The 7,413-nt window shown below is 38.8% G+C and overlaps 1 pseudogene; it reads left to right on the top strand.

The window, feature by feature from the left end:
* The first annotated feature begins 496 nt into the window (after nucleotides 1-496).
* On the top strand, nucleotides 497-5,639 carry LOC121810282 (annotated as a pseudogene).
* Nucleotides 5,640-7,413: the final 1,774 nt, after the last annotated feature.

Genomic DNA, 7,413 nt, shown 5'->3' with positions numbered 1-7,413 from the left:
CAGAATTCAGACATCTCTCATATACTCCTATATTATACACATATTGGCTCTATATCCTCTCTATTTATTTAATTGATTTACTATCTCCTCCATTCGTGTTGCTTCACCTCCAAAACTAAAATCACACGGTTTTATGCTGTCACAGTGATCAAATTCCATGTATTCAACTGCCCACAAAATCACTACTTCCTACGGCCGGCTTGATTGCAATAGCAGTGATCCATGAAACAAGGATATATCTCTTTCTTCTTAAGATACAGTAAGCACACTCATTCTATTTGAATCCCTTTTAGTATTTAACTGCACAAACCCTCCTTGTTTCCCACCATTTCAAACCAACTTGGCAACATCTCTTAACTCAAACAAAAATATCATATAGTAATAGAATGGCTACTACAATCCGAAAAATCTCCACCATAATACTACCAATATTCTTCATATATCTCACATCTTGGCATGAAGCAGCAGCACAAGATCATGATAATACTAATATTGGTGCAGCACCACCCCTCACCCCTGCAACCATCACTTGAACCAACTCCACCCCAAATCCCACCACGATTTCCGGACCATGACCGTCTCAGCCGCGATGGAGAGGGCCGCTGCGGCCAAAACTCTAGCCAGAGAGCTCAGCTCCACAGCCGACACCGCGAGCAAGAAGATGCTGCAGCGAGAGTGCGAAGATCTCATAGACAACACTATCCTCCAACTAAACACTACACTACAAAGCATCAACATCAAAGCAAGCGCGGCTCATGACGCGCAGACGTGGCTCAGCGCGGCGCTGACTAGCATCGAGACCTGCGTGTCCAGATCCCGCCAGCTCAGCCTCCCCGATTTCACCTCTCCGATCCTCACTGGAAACGTTTCCGAGATATAAGGAACAGCCTCGCGGTAAACGCGGCTCTGTTGGAGAATTCCACGGCCGATGATGATCGTAGAATGCTTCCAGGGTGGCTGGGAGATGGTGAGCGGAAACTGCTGCAGGATTGATAGAAATCCATGGGATCCATCCTAAAACCAATTGGTGATAAGAGGAGAGGCTCATGAGACTTATATAGTGGATTAAGATAAGAGGAGAGGCTCATGAGACTTATATAGTGGATTAAGCTCTTTGTGTACAAAGGTGTGGGATATTATTATATTCATTTTTATGTTTCAATTGCCAACACCCTCCCTCAAACCCTTCAAGGAGATATTATTCCTTCAAGGAGATATTATTATATTTATTTTTATGTTTCAATTGCCAACACCCTCCCTCAAACCCTTCAAGGAGATATTATTCCTTCAAGGAGATATTATTATATTTATTTTTATGTTTCAATTGCCAACACCCTCCCTCAAACCCTTCAAGGAGATATTATTCCTTCAAGGAGATATTATTATATTCATTTTTATGTTTCAATTGCCAACACCCTCCCTCGAACCCTTCAAGGGGATATTGTGGGATATTATTATATTCATTTTTATGTTTCAATTGCCAACACCCTCCCTCAAAGATGTGGGATATTATTATATTTCCCTCAAACCCTTCAAGGTGAGGATATTATTATATTTTCCTCAAACCCTTCAAGGTGAATCTTGGCAAAGATGTGGGATATTATTATATTTCCCTCAAACCCTTCAAGGTGAATCTTGGAGGGGTTGGACTTTTTTTTATGATCGATTGGACAATCGGCCCAATTTTTTTTCGATCGGTTGGACCACTGGCCCAAATTTTCAGCCCAGTTATACTGCTGGGCCAGTCATTTTTTTTCGGTTTCAGCCCAGATATACGGCTGGGTCAGTTAAATATGACCCACAGTTGGCGACCCGCTCTGATACCATGATAGAAATCCATGGGTTCCATCCTAAAACCAATTGGTGATAAGAGGAGAGGCCCATGAGACTTATATAGTGGATTAAGCTCTTTGTGTACACCGATGTGAGATATTATTATATTCATTTTTATGTTTCAATTGCCAACAAGGATTACGTGTGAGCGTTGAGAGCGAACGTGACAGTGTCCAAGGACGGGTCGGGTCAGTTCGGGTCCATCCAGGAGGCCATAAACTACGCGACGGCTAACCGGCTAGGGAAGACGAGGGTGATCGTGTATGTGAAGAAGGGAGTCTACGAGGAGAACATTCTCATCAACATAACCATGACTAAGGTGATGTTAGTCGGAGACGGAGTCAGAAACACCATCATCACTGCCAACTGGAGCTCCTCCGCTGGCTTCACAACATACAGCACTGCCACATTTGGTAACTTCACATTAATAAACCCTAAACCTCCTAAAAACATTTCAACTAAATCATATACTGTTATTATATTGATAGAAATCCATGGGTTCTAAGAACTGGTATACTATTAGATCCGTTAAATTTGGTCCATAATCGTACAATACCATGACAGAAATCCATGAGTTCCATACTTAAATCAATCGGTGATAGAAGGAGTGATCCATGAGATTTATATAGTAATTTATAGTTATTTTTGTTTCATTTGTTTAATTAATTAATTGGATGTGCAGGCGTGGATGGGAATGGATTCATAGCGCGTGGCATCACTTTCCGCAACACGGCTGGGGCAGAGAGCGGGCAGGCGGTGGCGCTCCGGTCAGCCTCGGACCTCTCGGTGTTCTACGCGTGCAGCTTCGAAGGCTACCAAGACACGCTATTCGCCCAAGCACAGCGGCAGCTCTACAAATCGTGCTACATATACGGCACCGTTGACGTCATCTTCGGCAACGCCGCCGTCGTCATCCAGAACTCCATCTCCATCATCTACGCCCGGAAGCCCCTGGTCGGGCAGGCCAACATAATCACAGCGCAGGGGCGGGGCGACCCGTATCAGAACACGGGCATCTCCATCCACAACTGCCGGATCCTAGCGGCGCCGGAGCTGAAACCGGTGGTGGATTCGGTGAAGACGTATCTGGGGCGGCCGTGGCAGGAGTACTCGAGGACGGTGGTGATGAAGAGCTATCTGGACGGTCTGGTGGACCCGGAAGGGTGGTCCAAGTGGGCGACTCCGACTTCGCATTGGATACTTTGTATTATGGGGAGTATCGGACCGGCGGCTTCTACCGAGAACCGGGTTAATTGGACGGGTTACCACGATATAACGACACGGGCGAGGCGGCTCAGTTCACGGTGGCGAACCTTATATTTGGTCGACAGTGGCTGCCTGCTACCGGTGTTCCGTTTACTGTTGGCTTGTGAATGTCTGCTGTTAGTTTGTGTGATTCTTTTATTTGTTTGATTGTTTCTGTGTGTGAAATTCTTATTGAATGAATGTTGAATAAGACAATAACTACCAACTAGCAGTGTTGCTGTTTCAGATTTAATAGGAAATGAGCAATGACGTGAATAAATTGTTTGAACCCTTGTTAATTGCTAGCATATTTGTTGTAGTGATCTTCATATATGCAAATACATGCACAATTAGTGATTAAATCCCAATGTTGGTTAATTATAATTAGAGATTAAAAATCCCAACAGTGAATTTAATTATGAGTATTACTGATCGGTGAATGCAATGCATGGCGTTTTGGATGTAGACAAGTTTTTGCGCCATATATTCTGTTGTGACGAAGCAGGTTTTTGGGAGCTTCTCCTCTCTAGACTACTCCTATTTCTTTCAAAGTAAGGTATAATTGATCAAAGTTACTTGGGATTTAAGAGAATGGTGATTAGAAAGTTAAGTGGAGATATACTAATAAAGAAAAAATAAATTATAAGAAAAAAAATTAGGTAAGAGACATCAATTATTTTATATTTTATTAAAAACAAAATTGAATCATTTTAAATTGAAGGTTGAAAAAGAATACCAAAAGTCACTTATATATGGTGGGACTGATGAGAGAGTATTCGAAGTTAAAGATATTGACTTGGACTTATTTTACTTGGGTCAATCAAAGGTTTCTGGCCCCATTTAAAAATTGGTTTATGTGAACTTCAATTTATTGGGCTTAAATAATAAGAATGGACTCTAATTTTGTAACCTTGTTGGGTATTAGCTTTCTATTTTATATAGCTAAATAAAATACTGTATAATTTATTTGGGTGCGACTATAGAAATTTAGTTAAAATTCCATAGCATAAAAACATTTAGACGTATCAGATCGTACACAAAATTCGTGTTGATACTTTTGTTGCATGTTATCTCAAGAAAGCCATAAATCATACAACGAATTCAATAGCCATATATACTGATTTAGTGATTTGTTCTTAATATAATTAGACTATTTATAAGTATATATTTTAAAGCTTATACTATGATTTTAGCCAAAGACTATTTCGGTAACGCGGCTGCCGTCCTCCAGAACTGCATGATCTACGCCCGCCGCCCCATGGCTAGCCAAAAATTTGCGGTGACCGCCCAAGGCCGGACCGACCCGAACCAGAACACCGGGATCTCCATCCACGACTCCCGGGTCATGGCGGCCCCGGACCTAGTACCCGTCCTCGGGTCGTTCCAGACAATGGCGGATCCAGGACCCGAAAATGGCGGGGCGGAACTTATATTTAAATATTAAATATTTAATTTAATATTATTTTTAATAATAAAATAAATAAATATTATATTAATATTTAAGTAGCACTAGCTTTATTAATAAAATATAAACATGCTTCAGCTTGCAAATATGTATTATTCATTTTAAAATAAAAAAATATATAAATATAAACATGCTTTAGCTTGCAAATATGTATTATTCATTTTAAAATATAAAATTATTGTAAATATATGTACATTTTAAATCACTGTAAATATTATATACAAAAGTGATATAAGTAGAGCACTAAATATTTATATTTCAAAAATATTTAAAATGTTTATTTTGTTACATAGAGAATAATTAAGATGCATGGATCAAATTATAAGTACTATAGGATAAAAAAGACTTTAACACAAGATTAAAAATGATTTTAACTAAAGAATAAATATAACAACATAATATATGCAACTTAGTAAAAGTTTAGATTACATAAAGTATTTAAAGGTATTATTTTGATAATAAGAAGAAATATGAATGAATAAAATAAAAAATGAAAAATGAAAAAAAATATGTTTTTGTTGAGGATTGAACCCTAGACATCTTAGTTAAAAATCTAACAACCAAACCATTGAACTACTACATTTTCTATGACATTTATTGAAAACAAACATATTTCTACACTCTACGGAGGGGGCGGATATGCTATCTTCGGCTTGATTCAATGAAAAATTTAGGCTCTCTGGACGGCCGGGTAGGGGCGACCGCCCCCACCTGCCCCCCCTGGATCCGCCACTGGTTCCAGACGTTCCTGGGGCGGCCGTGGAAGGAGTACTCAAGGACGGTTTTTATGCAGACCTACCTGGGCTCCTTGGTGGACCCCGCAGGCTGGCTCGAATGGGACGGCAACTTCTCTCTCAACACATTGTACTATGGAGAGTATAGGAATTCGGGTCCGGGTTCCCCCACGGGTCGGAGGGTCCGGTTGAGAGGATACCGGGTCATCACCAGCGCGACCGAGGCAGAGAGGTTTACCGTGGCGAATTTCATCTCAGGCCGGTTTTGGCTGCCGGCGACTGGCGTGCCCTTCACCGCCAGGCTTTGAGAAATTATATTAATAATTTACATTTGTGCTTAAGCAGCACTAATCTTTCATTGATTCTTTTGTGTTCATTTTGTTTTTTTTTTTGCTTTGCTATGGTTGTTGAAATTGTAAAATTTGTTCGGCGTGATATACTGTATTTAATGAATTTGGTAATGGATGAGATAATTTGTTATTCATGTATGTAGTAGTCCTTGCCCCTGGGCATGTTTTAGCCCACTTATGAAATTAATTTCATTTATTATACATATTTTTTTCAATTGTGTATTCTAATACTAATGAAAGATAATAAATGTGTAATCCAGTCAAGTCAACATGGCTACTTAAAATTTGATCTCAAGTTTCAACACATTTATATTTTAATTTAATTAAATAGAGTTTAATACTTTCATAATCTACTATCGAATATTTTAGGTTAGCCTGAGCTTACCTACTACCTAAACAAGTGTTTTAAGTAATAATACTAAATATATAGTATGTTATACGCGGTAAAAATTCAACATTTTTTATAAATAAAATATTGCCCAGCACTAAATTTGCATGTTCTTAGGTGGTGTTCGGTTTCCAAGATAAAATAATACCAACATACAATTTAGGATTGAGTTGTGAGATTATTTTAGTCATATGAGGTTAGCTATGACTAATTATTTCATGATTATCCATCTAGGATTGAGTTCTGGGGTTGAATCTCATGAACCAAATACACAACAAATTTAATCCCGGATACAATATTGCAAACCGAACACCCCCTTAAGGTATAGTTTTAGCACGGTTATAATACTAACATGTGAAATATGAGTAATATATAAGTGCTTATATTGTGTAAACTGATATTTAGATCTGTTTATTGAGTTTTATTAAAAAAAACACTTGAAAAGGTAAAGAAATGACCCACGCCATGAAACAGAGTCATGGGTAGCCGAACCCGCAAGCGCCCATTGAGACACATCTAGCGGCCAGCTTTGGAAATGCATGCACTGAGAGACAAACACGCATAGTGTCCGACTTAGTAAACTTTGTTCTTTTCTTAACTCAAATACCAAATCATTCAATATCAATAAAAAAGTTTCATGATATCCAACAAGTCCATAAAAAATTCTAACCAAATAGAGTATGAACAAAAATACTTCCAAATTCTTAAATTAAAATAATAGCAATGTCACAACATGCAATACTCTTTGCTCATGCACTTCAATAGCTTCCAAGTTCAACAAATAGTAGAAATCGATAAATTTGTTGAAGCTTGCAACGATAATATTGTCGTACCTACAAATATCCAATGAAAATAGTGGGAAAGCAACATATTGATTATTTTTTGGCACTACCAAAAAGAACAAATTTACCGACGGAATTACCGACCGAAATTTCCGTCGGTAATGTACACGCGGTAAATTGTTTTTAGCTATGGCCAACGGAAATGCCGTCAATATTTTATCAATTCCGTTGGTAACAACGTTGTCTGTCGGTAATTGAACCATTTTTTGTAGTGTGAATGATATGATCACCCATACTGTCTGAACAATGTAGAGGTTGATCACAAATATTGCGGCAAAGAAGACAATCACCGCCCATGGCCTTTTGAAGTGATTATTCGTCATATCTGCAATCCATGTTTTGGCTCTGCAATCACAAATATTGCGGCAAAGAAGACAATCCTCATATTGACTACACGTAAACGGTCATTCATTGATAATTTGTAGGTACCAATACTCTTCAATGGACAATTATCGGGGGACAGAGGGAGTAGTATTTATTTATGGTTTAGGTGATATTTCATAAACAAAATGGTGGGAATACAAAACCTAGGAATCGAAACTAATGAATACTTTAG

This window comes from Salvia splendens, chromosome 7 (genome assembly GCF_004379255.2).
Source record: "Salvia splendens isolate huo1 chromosome 7, SspV2, whole genome shotgun sequence".
In the NCBI taxonomy this organism is placed as follows: domain Eukaryota; kingdom Viridiplantae; phylum Streptophyta; class Magnoliopsida; order Lamiales; family Lamiaceae; genus Salvia; species Salvia splendens.
This window is presented reverse-complemented; position numbering and strand designations above follow the sequence as displayed.